Below are 15,406 nucleotides of genomic sequence, written 5' to 3' on the forward strand. Positions count from 1 at the left end.
CTTAAAAATAAGTGAGTTGTTCTAACCAGTATTTCCTCTAATTACAAACAGAAGCTTTTAATTTGACAATTTTTAAAAAATAAGATGCAAACACTAACAGAATTATGTTCAGCCAACAAGCTACACTGACCTATTGGAATTAAATTATCTGAAAAATCAATGTTTTGTTTCAACATTACTCAGAGATTAGTGGCGTAAACACAAGACTTTTAGGTTTGTTACTCATAAAAAACAAGTTGTTCTATTTAGTATTTGCTGTACTTTAAACACAAGTTTTTAAGTTAACAATTAAAATAATTACATTTCAGATTCAAATAAAATCATGTTCAACCAACACATTAAGTTAAATTATATGAATTAGATTTTAATCGAGGTTTTTTAATTCCTCAATGACTAAAGTTAAGTTGTTTAAACTAGTGTGTGCTAATATTAAATATGTACTTAATATTAATAATTACAAACACAAGATTTTAAAGTAAAATTAATTAATTTGCTCCACAGTTAAATTATTAGTAAATTTAAAATCCTGAACTCAGTGAAGAAAATTTCATTAAATGACCTCAATTAGAATTTATTTAAAGCAACACAGAAATGTGAGTTTAAGCTACAAACATTATTATGTTCATGAAACCAGTTAAATATTAAAGAGAGTTTGCTCAGTAAACAGAGCAGGATTTTATAAAATATTCAGAGCAGTAACGGAATGAAGAGGCGCTATGAGGCTATAATTGATCATCTAACATTAATTTCTCCAGTTTAATAAATGATTCATGCAGATGTTTGTCCAGATGTTTCTGAGTCTGAGGACAGAATGAAGGAGTTTTTATTTTAATCACAGATTTGTTGCTGCATCAGTTTAAAATGTCAGAAAAGAATAAAAATGAGGATCAGACACAGAATGCAGACAGTTTTTATTAAAATGTTCAGACGGATTATTCAGACAGCAAAATGTTTATGAAAATAGTCGACTAGTGCAGCTCATGGTGGGATTTTATTATTATAATTATTATTATTATTATTGTTAATGATCCTGATGATTAAATCACATTACAAGGACGACAAAGAAGCATCTGAAAAAGATCAAATGAAATGAAAGAAAGCAGTGAGTTGACTTTAATAAAGCTGTCAGTAGAACCGCTCAGGAGAGGAATGAAGAACCTGCTCTGTTCTCCACTGTCAGGAACATCCATCCACTGGTCAGCTTAAACATCTGGACTCTATTAGAGAACAACTCATTTATCCTGATTAGTGGAACTATGACTCCTTCTACACCTCCTGATTAGTGGTGCTATGACTCCTTCTAGACCTCCTGATTATTGGAACTATGACTCCTTCTAGACCTCCTGATTAGTGCTACTATGACTCCTTCTAGACCTCCTGATTATTGGAACTATGACTCCTTCTAGACCTCCTGATTATTGGAACTATGACTCCTTCTAGACCTCCTGATTAGTGCTACTATGACTCCTTCTAGACCTCCTGATTATTGGAACTATGACTCCTTCTAGACCTCCTGATTAGTGCTACTATGACTCCTTCTAGACCTCCTGATTATTGGAACTATGACTCCTTCTAGACGTCCTGATTAGTGGAACTATGACTCCTTCTAGACCTCCTGATTATTGGAACTATGACTCCTTCTAGACCTCCTGATTAGTGCTACTATGACTCCTTCTAGACCTCCTGATTATTGGAACTATGACTCCTTCTAGACGTCCTGATTAGTGGAACTATGACTCCTTCTAGACCTCCTGATCAGTGGAACTATGACTCCTTCTAGACCTGATTATTGGAACTATGACTCCTTCTAGACCTCCTGATCAGTGGAACTATGACTCCTTCTAGACCTCCTGATTAGTGGAACTATGACTCCTTCTAGACCTCATGATCAGTGGAACTATGACTCCTTCTAGACCTCCTGATCAGTGGAACTATGACTCCTTCTAGACCTGATTAGTGGAACTATGACTCCTTCTAGACCTCATGATTAGTGGAACTATGACTCCTTCTAGACCTCCTGATTAGTGGAACTGTGACTCCTTCTAGACCTCCTGATTAGTGGTACTGTGACTCCTTCTAGACCTCCTGATTAGTGGAACTATGACTCCTTCTAGACCTCCTGATTAGTGGAACTATGACTCCTATCTACAATAATAATATCTATAATAATTTTGCATCTTTTTTGTGTTTTTTGTGTCTTCATGTGGTCATTTCCCTTTTTTGTGGTAACTTTTCATTATTTTGTTGTACTTCATCTTTATCTGCAGTGACTTTAGTGTATTTGCCTTCTTTTTTGTGATTTTCCATCTTTTTGTGCACATTTTGTGTCTGGCTATAATATTTTTTTTGCCTTTTTTGTACTGATTTTGTGTATTTTGCTGTGAGTTTTCATCTTTTTGTGGTACAGACATTCTATTCCATGCTCTGTATTTACCTGCCGTACATCTAGTTTGTTCTGCTTCTCTTTTCGTCATTTTGTGATGTTCCCTCTGCCTGTAGTCATTTATGTCCGTCTGTAATAATTGTGCTCCTTCTTTGTGTTGTTTTGCCGTTTGTTTGTCGTGTTCAGTGCTTATTTGTCAGATTGCTAATGACAGGACGGCGGCAGCAGACAGTAGCCGTGCTGTTTGTGGGAGTTTATCTCGGTGTTTTCCGTCTTGTCTTTAATATTTGCGGCTGTGGCGGTGGCAGTAAATGGTGTGTTGGATGCAGGGCTCCGGGGTTAATATCCTGCCTGTCTGCCTCCTATTTATCATCTCAGGTGTGTTTAAGTGATGGAGGCCCTGAATCCCGGCGTGACTTTATCCAGCGGGGAGATAATGCTGACCTTTTATCGAAGGCTCACCTGTCCACATCGCCTTATTGTTTCTGAGCTCGTACCTGCAGCATGTCGTCTGATTCGCTGTCTGCAGCCATCAGCGTTTCCAATCTCACCGCCGGGAAGTCACAGCTCTGCTACAAGTGCCTCCAGTAATTGAATTTGCTGCAGAAATAGCGGCCTGGAAAATTTCATTTTGGCTCCCAGAGGAGGAGGAGGAGGAGGAGGAGGAGGAGGGTCGCTCATCCCTCCTCCCTGATCGCCTCCATCTGGACTCCTCAGAATCCTCCAGAACCAGGTCCAGTTAGACGCTGATAAAGTCCTAAAACCAGAGGACCTGCAGGACATTTACTTTAATGTGCTTCTTTTTCTAAACTGATTTAATGTTCATTTATAATTATAATAATAATTAGTATAATTTTATCATCATTATTATTATTATGTATTTATTACGTTCATTTATTCTACTGATCCTTCAGTGATTTTTTGTGATTAGTGTGTTGTTTTTGTTGTTTTTCAGCTTTTTGTGGTGTTTTTGATCTTCTTGCTGTAATTTCACCTCTTTCTGGTATTTTTGTGTGTTTTTGTTGTGATTTGAATCTTTTTGTGGTCATTTTGTGTCTTTCTATCATATTTTTTGTGGGGATTCTGATGATATTTTCCCCTTTCTTTGTGGTGATTTTCCATCTTTTTGTTGTACTTTATCTTTAGTGAATTTAGTTTATTCGACTTATTTTTTGTGATTTTCTGTGTTTGTTCATATTTATGTGGTAAATTTCCCCTATTATGTGATTTCATGTCTTTGTAGTGATTTTTTTTATCATTTTACGGTAATTTTATGTCATTCTAAAATTATTTTGCATCTTTTTTGTGGTGATTTTTAAAATCTTTTATCTGCAGTACCTTTAGTCTAATCTGCTTCTGTTTTAGTGATTCTCTGTGTTTTATTGTGACTTTCTGTGGTAAAATTGTGTGTTTTTTGTGAGGATTCTGTGTGTTTATGTGGTAACTTCCCATTTTTTGTGGTGATTTTTCATCTTTTAGTTGTACTTTATCTTTACCTGCAGTATTTTAGCATGTTTTGCTTCGTTTTCTAAACTGATTTTGTGCTTTTTTTATTGTGATTTTCCATCTATTTGTGGTAATTTTAAGTCTGTCTATGGTGTGTCTTTGTGTGAGATTTTCCCCTTTTTTTGTTTAGATTTTTCATCTCTTTGTTCTTCTTTATCTTTATCTGCAGTAACTGTAGTATATTTGTTATTTATTGAAAATCACAATAAAACACACAGAATCACAGCACAAAGGGGAAAAGACCACATTAAAACCCTAAATCCTCACAAAAAGGCTCAAATCACAACAAAAACACAAAAAACAGAAAGAATTGTTGAAATCACAACAACATGGTGCAAAAATCATCATAAAAGCTGAAAAATAAGAAGAAAAACACAGAAAATCACTTGAGATGGAGGAGAAATTACAACAGAAAATCACCAGAAACGATTTCAAACTGAATGTGGAAACATTAAAGGAAAACGATGTGACTGTGGTCATGAAAAACTACATTAAATAAATAGAATAATTCCTCTACTTCAGTATTTACACAAACCACATTTTAGAGATCCTGTCAAAGTACTGCATGTTTTACTGCTTCAGCAACAAGTTTAGAATATTTTTACATATAAAACATCAATGTTTTATTATCAGAATAACAGAAGTGATGTAAATGATTTATGGAGCGCCTTTACAAACTAAAGCCAGCCTCCTTCTGCTGCCCCTCATTTCTACAAACACTGCATCCACTACACAGCCTCACATTCCACTACTGTCACTGTTTCCTGTGTTATTCTGTCAATAAAATAATAAAACGCCATGTTTCACTCACATGTTTTTCTTTCTACACACATACAGGGACAATAAATAAATAAATGTTAACACTGAAACTTTATGAATTCATTCAAAGCTGAAGAATCTAAAGACTGAATCCGTTTCTGTTGGTTTTCTGTTTATTTTAGCTTCATGAGGACCAGCAGGTGGCGCTGCAGAGAGAGCCAGTATCTGCCCCGGTACTCTGAGTATTTCTGGTCCTGTGGGGGTGGGGGGCAGGAGGTCACATATGAACGCAGTATTATTTGTAGTATTCTGGGTATTTTGATACTTGTCTTCTCCATCATTAACAGGCCAGATATAGATGCAGTGTTTGTCCTGTAAATGCAGTATTATTAGCAGTATTATTAGCAGTATTATTAGCAGTATTATTAGCAGTATTATTTGTAGTATTTTCTGTATTTTTCTGATCCTCTCCTCCATCATTAACAGCTCATGTATTAATGTAGTATTTGTCCTGTAAATGCAGTATTATTTGTCATATTATTTGCAGTATTTGTAATATTTTTCTGCTCCTCTTCGTCATTAGCGCCTGATTCCTCCTAATGCTGCTTTTCATTTACAGCATTAACAGGTCAGATATAGATGCAGTATTTGTCCTATAAATGCAGTATTATTTGTAGTATTATTTGTAGTATTATCTGTAATATTTTTCTGCTCCTCTCCTCCGTCATTAGTGCCTGATTCCTCCTAATGCTGCTTTTCATTTACAGCATTAACAGGTCAGATTTAAATGTAATATTTGTCCTGTAAATGTGGTATTATTTGTAGTATTCTGGGTACTTTTCTGCTCCTCTCCTCTATCATTAACAGCTCATGTATTAATGTAGTATTTGTCCTGTAAATGCAGTATTATTTGTAGTATTATTTGTAATATTTTTCTGCTCCTCTCCTCCATCATTAGCGGCTGATTCCTCCTAACGCTGCTTTTCATTTACAGCATTAACAGGTCAGATACAGATGCAGTATTTGTCCTATAAATGCAGTATTATTTGTAGTATTATCTGTAGTATTCTGGGTACTTTTCTGCTCCTCTCCTCCATCATTAGCGGCTGATTCCTCCTAACGCTGCTTTTCATTTACAGCCGGCCTCTATTGATCACAGCAGCGCAGATTAAAGCGTTCAATGGAGCCGCTGATGAGGTATTAAGCGGCTGGAGGCCCCCGGGGGCCCCGAGGACCCGGGGGGCGTCCGGGGCCGTGCCTGTGTGCGGTCCCGGCCGGTAATGAAGTGGCTCTATGCGGCGGCATGGAGGCCGGCAGGAAAAATAGATTGGAGATGATGAGCTCTTCAAAGTCATTCCCGGCTCTCTCATTCCACCTCATGCTCCAAAAAAAGCCTCGGATTTACTTAGCCGGCCGCTCGGATGCAATTTTTATGACCTTATTGCTTTTTTACCATGGTAATAGTTTAGAATCAATTTATCAATGTGCAGCAGCCATCAGGAGCCCTCAGAGATCAAGTCCAGGTCATTCCATCATCGTCCTCAGCTCAGACAACATGCTCCAGCAGTTTAACCCCCCGTCCAGGAGAAGGCACCGATTTATGATTATCTGAGGGGGATCGCCACAATAAGAGCCTCTCTGGAGTGTTCCTCAGCAGCAGCAGCTCCTCATTCAGCCTCTGATCATCAAAGACCGGACAGAAACCCACATCAGCCTGGAGGAACGCTGCTTTCATTACTATTGATAAGAACGGCTGCAAAACAAGACATTAATGCTCTAAAATGACTCTAAAATCTTCTAGAATGATTGATAACTGCTCCAAAACAAGATATTAATGGTTTAAAATGACTCTAAAATCATCTAGAATGATTAATAACGGCTACAAAACAAGATATTAATGGTTTAAAATGACTCTAAACTCATCTAGAATTACTAATAATGGATCCAAAACAAGCTGTTAATGGTCCAAAGTGGCTCAAAAATCATCCCTAACGACTGAATAGCATCAAAACAAGCTATAAACTGTCAAAAATGACTCACAATTTATTTAGCATGTCTCAAAAACCATCTACAATGACTAATAACGGCTCCAAAGCAAACTAATAATTGTGCAATATGACACAGAATGACTCAGTGTTTTATAAAGCAAGCTAAAATGTGACCAAAATGACTTGAAAATCCCCCAGAATTACTAAAAATGTCTCCAAAACAAGATTTAAATTGTCCAAAATGACTCAAAATTTGTCAGAAATGACTTGAAAATCATTTCTAATTACTGAAAATGGTTCCATTTTTTAAATAAAACAAGCTACAATTAGTGCAGAATGACTCTAAAATCATCTGGATTGACTCACAATGCCATCAAGGCAAGCTATTAATTGTCCAGAATGACTTAAAAATCATCCCTAATTAGTAAAAATGTCTCCAAAACCGGATATGAATTATTCAACAGGACTCAAAATTGTTAAAAATGACTCAAATTTTTTCCAAAATGGCTCAACATTGGTCAGAAATGACTGGAAATTTGTCCAAAATGACTCGAAAATCATCCCAATGATTAAAAATGGCTCCAACATTTTATAAAACTGTCTATTATTGTCCAGAACATCAGACTTGTTGAACACGAGTTAATAACCATCCCTCCATCACCTCTCCCAGCAGTTTATCCAAGTCTGAGGGGGATCACCACAATAAGAGCCTCTCTGCTCTCTGGAGTGAGGGGGATCGCCACAATAAGAGCCTCTCTGCTCTGTGGAGTGTTCCTCGGCAGCAGCTCTCCTCTTTCAGGCCTCTGATCATCAAACACTTTACTGAATCCTCTGAGATCTGCAGGAACGCGGCTCGGCTCGGCTGCTTTTACATTTTCCAGATTGATCTGACTCGTTTTCCAATCAATAATGGATTGAAGAGGACAATTTATTCTGGGATTAATATGTTTAAATGAGCGTTACGGCTCTGCTGTCCTTTGTTCGGCTTCGGCAAATGTCAATTAATGTTCCATATCCTGGTGAGATCAGGCCTGAGAGCTGTGATTGGATTAGGCTGAATTATCTGAGCTGCTGCTGGACGCCTCATCATGCTGATGTGAGAATGGAACAGCTGGAAGCTCCACAGACCCTCCATGTCAGGTTAAACGTCCACATCTGGAGTTGCTCAGTCTGACATTTAAACTGGAACCAACAAAACAACAAGCAGAGTGAATCTGAAGGAGGAAACAGAAAGAAAATAAAGTTATTCATCTGACTGGATGTTTGGTCCTTTGACTGATTTTAAAGTGAATCAAGGTTGGTTTGATTTAACGAGAACTTACAAAAAAGACTCTTTAATGTCAAAGAGAACAAAGATTTCTACTAAATAATGTCAGTTAATTAAACTATAAAATATAAAAATAAAAGATGTCGACAAGTAACTGAAGCATGGTGGTGGCAGCATCATGATGTGAAGCATAGTGGAGGCAGCATCATGATGTGAAGCATAGTGGAGGCAGCATCATGATGTGAAGCACGGTGGAGGCAGCATCATGATGTGAAGCATGGTGGTGGCAGCATCATGATGAAGCATGGTGGTGGCAGCATCATGATGAAGCACGGTGGAGGCAGCATCATGATGAAGCATGGTGGAGGCAGCATCATGATATGAAGCATGGTGGTGGCAGCATCATGATGAAGCATGGTGGAGGCAGCATCATGATGTGAAGCATGGTGGTGGCAGCATCATGATGAAGCATGGTGGTGGCAGCATCATGATGAAGCATGGTGGAGGCAGCATCATGATGAAGCATGGTGGAGGCAGCATCATGATGTGAAGCATGGTGGAGGCAGCATCATGATGTGAAGCATAGTGGAGGCAGCATCATGATGTGAAGCATAGTGGAGGCAGCATCATGATGTGAAGCACGGTGGAGGCAGCATCATGATGTGAAGCATGGTGGAGGCAGCATCATGATGAAGCATGGTGGAGGCAGCATCATGATATGAAGCATGGTGGTGGCAGCATCATGATGAAGCATGGTGGTGGCAGCATCATGATGTGAAGCATGGTGGAGGCAGCATCATGATGTGAAGCATGGTGGAGGCAGCATCATGATGAAGCATGGTGGAGGCAGCATCATGATATGAAGCATGGTGGTGGCAGCATCATGATGAAGCATGGTGGAGGCAGCATCATGATGTGAAGCACGGTGGAGGCAGCATCATGATGTGAAGCATGGTGGTGGCAGCATCATGATGAAGCATGGTGGAGGCAGCATCATGATGAAGCATGGTGGAGGCAGCATCATCATGAAGTTTCTTTCTCAATAAAACTGGTTCTGTGTAATGAGGACTTTCTAATAACTGGTCTTGTTTCTTCTTGATGTTCTCCTCGGTTCTCCACACGATTCCTGCAGCTTTATTCATTCTTCAGACTAATTGTTCTGTTTTACGTTTCTGTGAAGAATCCTTCGTTCCTTTACTTCCAGAACTCCTTGGGTTTGGACCAGCTGGAGGTTGTGATGTTCCTCAGCTCCTCTGGGTTCTCCTGCTCATAGATCTGATGTACTGACTGATCATCTGATGGTTCTGTTGGAGCCTCCTGGGTACCGGACTGGAATGGGTTCACGAGGCCACATCATGATACGAACACAGAAGTGAGTCACGGACAGCGACTAGAAGATTAGTTTATCTTCAGCAGGAAACAGAAACCAGGAGACAAGTAAATAAACAAACGACAAATTTAAAATGACCGGATTTCTGTCGGCAAATATCATGAATTTAAAAATCTCCTGGTTCACAGAAAACAGACAGAAAACAGAAAGCAGACGTACAGGAAGGGAATTGTGTCCATACAGGAGTTCACCATTGTCTGAGTCCAACTGTCCAAAACAACAGACTTGTCCAGAATAAGTGAATAAATGTCAGAAATGACTCAAATCTTTTCTAAACAACCACAAATTTGTCCAAAACAACTTAAAAATCCTCCAGAATTATTAAAAATGGCCTCAAAACAACCTATAGTTTGTCAAAAATGGCTCAGATCGTGTCCAAAATGTAACACCTGCTCAAGACAAGTTAATAACTGTCAAACACGACACAAAATGACAAAAAATGTATCAAACAAGCAAAAATTTGCCCAAAATGACTTAAACCCCCAGAATGACTACAAATGGCTCCAAACCAAGCTATGAAATGTCCAAAATGACAAACTTGTCCAGAACAAGTTAATAATTGCCAGAAATTTCTCAAACCTTTTCTAAACAACCAAAAATGGACAAGAATTTGTCCAAACTGACTTGAAATTTGGTCAAAAACGTAAAACTTGTTCAAGACAAGTTAATAAATGTCCAACAGGACACAAAATGACAAACATTTTTATTGCCCCAAACGACTCAAAAACCATCCAGAAAGACTAAAAATGTCTCCAAAACCGGCTGTAAAACGAGTGGAGTTGCTCACGGCGAGTTAAAAGGGTCCGACTGGAGGACTGGTCTTCATTAAGGGTTTAAAAAGTTCCAGACAGAAGCGTCCGGTCTCTGGAGGGTCACCAGTTAAAAGGTCGCTCCTCTAATCGAATGCTGGGCAGTAAATTGGGAATAATGGACGGACGAGGTCTCCGGGTTTACGACGGCCAATCAGGAGGCTGCTCTGACCTCCAGCGTTCCCAGAAAGAGGCTGTGATTTCTGGACTAATCCGGCCGGAATCTGCCGGCTGCTGGAGGTCAGCCTTAAAAAAAGCATTAAGCAAACAGCTAATGGAATTAAGGCTATAATAATATAGGGATATAGTGAGACAATTCTATTAACAAGATATAAATCATGTTGAGTGTGAGGTAAGTGTTTTTTAATTGATTGATGGAAACGGCGATCCATAGGTTTTCTGGAGACTAACAGCCATTTACCGTCGAGCGCGCAGCAAAAGAGGCAAAAAGGGGGAGATAAGAAAATTACGGAGGCTCAGGAATAAATTATTCAGAAAAGATAATCATTTTGTGCTGACATTACTAATGTGAAGAAGCATTTAATCTGCCTCCGCTGGGACGGGCGGCCGGCTGAAGCTTTTTATAAAGATTAAAACTGCTCCTCTTATTACCACACCGCTGTCCTCTAATCAAGGAGAGGAGGCGCTGCACGGCATCATGGGAGTTCAAGCAGACGAGCAGCTACAGGCCGGATCCATCCAGACTGGATTCATCTGGAGGAGGAAATATCTCATGCATCTTTTTTTTCTAAAACGGAAAAAAATAGCATCTCCTAATGTCTGACATGATCAGGAAGGACTCAAAAAGATCCAAAGTGGCTGGAATTTGTCCAAAAATGACCCAAAATAACAGAAAAGTGATCCAACACTAAGTGAAATGTGTCCAAAAGAAGCTAAAAATGGCTCCAAGTGTCCTAAATATGGTTTAAAATGAACAAACAATGATCCAAAACTAGTTGAAATGTGTCCTAAAATATCGCCTCCTAATAACTGAAATTTACTGAGAAAGACTAAAAAAGGATCTGATATGAGATTTAAAAAATGGCCCAAAATGACCAAAAACAAGCATAAAATGGCCCAAAATGACCTAAAAATGATTCCATATTACTCAAAAATGAAAGAAAAATTATTCAAAATGACTTTAAATTTGTCCAAGAAACAATATCACAATTTAAAAACTGAAATGTGTCCAGAAAGACTCAAACATGATCCAGAACGGGATTCAAATTGTACAAAATGACTTCAGTCTGTCCAAAACAAGCTAAAATAATCCAAAATGACCTAAAATGGTCCAAAATTGCTCAAAAATAATTCAAAAGTAGTTGAAAAACAATATGATCTCTAAAAAACTGAAATTTGTTCAGAATGACTCAAAATTGATCCAAATGAGATTAAAATGATCTAAAAGTATTTAAATTTGTCCAAATGACATAATAATGGTCTGAAGTTACTTAAAAATCATCCCAAAGGACTCGAATTTGTCCAAAAATGACCCAAAATGACGAAAAAATTATCCAAAACAAATCAAAAATTGCCCAAAATTACCTAAAAATTGTCCCAAATTACTTAAAAATGGTCTAAAATGACAGAAAAATGAGTCAAAACTGGTTGAAATTTATCCAAGAAACAATATCACAAATTAAAAATTGAAGTCCAGAAAGACTGAAGAATGATCCAGAATGGGATTATAATTGTCCAAAACGACTTCAGTCTGTCCAAAACAAGCTAAAATAATCCAAAACGACTTAAAAATCATCCTAAATGATTAGAATTTGTCCAAAACAAGCTAAAAATGGCCCAAAATGACCTAAAACGATCCCAAATTATTTGGAAATGACAGAAAAATGATTCAAAATTGGTTGAAATTTGTCCAAGAAACAGTATCACAACTTAAAATCTGAACTTTGTCCAAAAAGACTCAAAAATCATCCAGAATGGGATTAAAATTGTTCAAAACAAGCTAAAATAGTCCAAAAAGACTGAAAATCTGTTCAACATGACCTTAAAATTGCCCCAAATGACTCCAAAATGGTCTAAAATGACAGAAAAACGATCAAAACTGGTTGAAATGTGTCCAAAACAAACTAGAAATGGTCCAAAAATAATTGAACAACTATTAGAAAGATCCAGTAAATAAACAGGAAACAAGTGAAACCAGGAAACTTCATTTTATTATCTGGTGTTTCTGGACAGCAACTAAACATGTGTCTGTTACATGACGCTTCCATGTTTACATGTTTACATGTTTACATGTTAGATATGACTGAGTTTGGGCTGCACAGTGGAGTAGTGGTTAGCACAGTTGCCTTGCAGCTAAAAGATCCCCGGTTCAAATCCCGGCCTGGGGTCTTTCTGCATGGAGTTTGCATGTTCTCCCTGTGCATGCGTGGGTTTTCTCCGGGTACTCCGGCTTCCTCCCACAGTCCAAAAATATGCTGAGGAGTGAGAATAGATGGATTGATGTTTCCGTGTTGCATGTTGCTGCTCCTGGTTGTTCCGTGTTGTTTCCGTGTGCTGGATGATTGATGGTCTGAATAAAGCAGAAACACAGATAAAGACTCGGACCCTGAGAGCTACAAACTGCTGGACAGGAAGTGTTGTTGTGCGGTGATGGCGGCGTTTATCTGTTCCATGTTTGTATCAGTTCCATGTTTATATCTGTTCCGTGTTCGTATCTGTTCCGTGTTCGTATCGGTTACGTGTTTATCGTCCTGACAGAGACGGACGGCCGCTATTAGAGCTGCAGCTGATCTGATTCCTTTCATTCAGTGAAATATGGAGGTTTTAATTTGAAGGGCAGCCTTTGTTCTGGTTCTTTATCAGATCAGATCCTCATCAGCGTTTTCATTCTGGTTATCAGCTGACCGACCCAAACCAGCCGTTAACAACCAGAAGAACACGTCTCAGTAAAGGGCAGTCCAGCCTCAGTGTTAGTTCTGGAGACGTCTTTCCGTAGAGAACGTCTCAATGAAACAGAGTCCAGCCTCTGCCTTAGTCCTCAGGTTTGTTCTTTCTGAAGGAGAACAAAGTGAAAGGACCAAACAGTCGTCCAAAATCTGTGCAAAACTAGCCACAATTTCATCAAATGTTTTTGCAAAGTGTCCAAGATTCAACAAACTTTGTCTAAACTTTTTTAAAGTTGGTCAGTCGTTTTGGACACATTTCAGCTCATTCGACCACTGGTGGCATCAGGGTGGGGCTTGCATTAGCCCTACCATAAGCAACCAAGCAAAAATAAAAATGCAAAAAAATAATAATAATAAAAGCACCACTGCAGGAACGACATTCAGGCAGGCACCTGAGCCGTCACTCATCGGGCTCATGAGATGAATGGGGTCCTGTTACGTCGTACGTCCATCAAGTGAGCGCGCTTAAACTTAACCTGGCTCTAATTTGTGTTGGCGGCTTATTGTCACTTGTGACAAATTAACGTTAGTAAGCTGGTCAAATATGGATAAATTTGTTTTTAAACGTCGCTGGACAGAACAACAGACAGCGGTGGCGGGTGAGTTGGATAAAACTACGGACACACCTGCAAGGGAAGATGGCCACTCTGGTCCAGGGTCTCCCATGTTCAATGCTCGGGAGGATGAAGATGAGCAAGACGAAGAGGAGATGGAGCAGGAGGAAGAGGAAGAGGAAAGCGGCTGGCATGACCAGTCACAGCCAACCACTGCAGGCAGTAGTACTGGCCATGAGACTAGTGCTACCACTGATATTAGCCAACGGATGGACCGCGGCGCCCCATCAGGAAAAGTTACCCTTCATGTAGTGAATGACACTGTGGGATTTCTTGCTTTATTGCGGCCTCACCGGGATGCTTTTGTGGATTTATACAAACTCATCTATATAACCCTGCCCATGACCTCCGCTTCGTGTGAACGGAGTTTCTCCTGCCTCCGTCGGATTAAGAACTATCTACGGAACAGGAGCGGTGACACCCGAAACAGTAACTTGGCCCTGTTGTCAATCAATAAACAGAGGAGAAAGACTTTGGATGTCCAACGCATCATTGACAACTTTGCCTCCAGTCACAAAAACCGGAGGACTGTGCTCGTGTGAACATCAGCTGGTGAGTTATTGCTTTGTTTACTTTGTGAAGCGCTGTGGTTTCCCTCCTTGGCTGCATAGCATACTTAATGTGTTGGAGCTGTGTAAAACTCTTGGCTGCTCTGGAATACTGTGAATGGTTTTAGGTCAACTAGAAAATGCGTGCTGTTAAATGGGCTGATCTGAGTGTTGAAGTTTGCCTTTTGACCACTCTGATCTTATATTGGTCTCATCGCCTCCTGTCTATGCCGATGAACAACCTGTTGTACTGTTAAGGTAACTAGGGCTGTAACTGTGCCTGTTTCTAGCTGTGGTTGGAGAGTGTTTTATTAAATATAATTCACATTGAAATTCTGTCATTTATTTGAGCCCCGCCACAATATGGGTTAGCCCCACCGTAGCTGAATCAGAACAAACACTCTGGCGCCGCCACTGCATTCGGCTAATGATGAATCGACTAATTTTAAGTAGCTTTGGACAATCAGGAACTGGTTTTGGGCAGGTGTTTGAATAATTTAGCTCATTCTGGACAGAATTTAAGGACATATCTAGTAAATCTGGATGTGTTTCACATCATTCTGCACCCCGTTGAGCTAGTTTTGTTGGTCTGATTTAGAACAACATTTGACAAGGTTTTCGTTTTTGGAGGCTTTACTGTCAATTTGGACAAATTTAAAGTAATGTTGGACAAATGTTGAGTCATTTTGGACCATTTAAGTAGTTTTGGACACTTTTTGACTCATTACGAGTCATTTTAGACTAATTTTAAGTAGTTCTGGACTAATTTCATGTCTTTATGAACAATCTGTAACTGGTTTGGGCCATTTTAAAATAACTGAGCTCATTCTGGACAGATTTGAAGATATTTTGTGCAAAAATATTCAATAATAGTTGAATATTTTTGAACAATGTTCAAGCCATTTTGAACACGTTTCAGCTAATTTTGGGTGGTTTTGTTTGGAATCACTTTGGACCATTTTTGGGTTGTTGTGGACTCTTTCCTGTCAATCTGGACTAATGTGAAGTAATGCTGGACTCATGTTGAGTCATTTTGGACCGTTTAAGAACATGAGTTAAGATGAGCTCCCTAATGAGAACAATGTGAGGAACATCCTGATCAACTCTTCTTTAATGATCGGTATCAGCAGTAATCTGAAATCTGATCCTTTGTTTGCCCATTTTATACAGTTAAAGTCCAGATTTATAAATAATTGATGAATTCAGGTCATTTTATTGGCAGTGTGCTGCACATGA

At 39.0% G+C, this 15,406-nt stretch overlaps 1 long non-coding RNA gene across 1 annotated transcript; it reads right to left on the minus strand.

Moving 5' to 3' along the window:
* Positions 1-1,323: 1,323 nt before the first annotated feature.
* Positions 1,324-2,144, minus strand: LOC127530901 (uncharacterized). The gene is made up of 3 exons (XR_007937666.1): positions 2,083-2,144; positions 1,814-1,881; positions 1,324-1,782 (listed from the first exon to the last, which is right to left on the minus strand). It is a non-coding gene; the product is annotated as an uncharacterized LOC127530901 (long non-coding RNA).
* Between the last annotated feature and the right edge of the window lie 13,262 nt (positions 2,145-15,406).

The sequence above is a fragment of the Acanthochromis polyacanthus genome, chromosome 18 (genome assembly GCF_021347895.1).
Source record: "Acanthochromis polyacanthus isolate Apoly-LR-REF ecotype Palm Island chromosome 18, KAUST_Apoly_ChrSc, whole genome shotgun sequence".
Lineage (NCBI taxonomy): Eukaryota > Metazoa > Chordata > Actinopteri > Pomacentridae > Acanthochromis > Acanthochromis polyacanthus.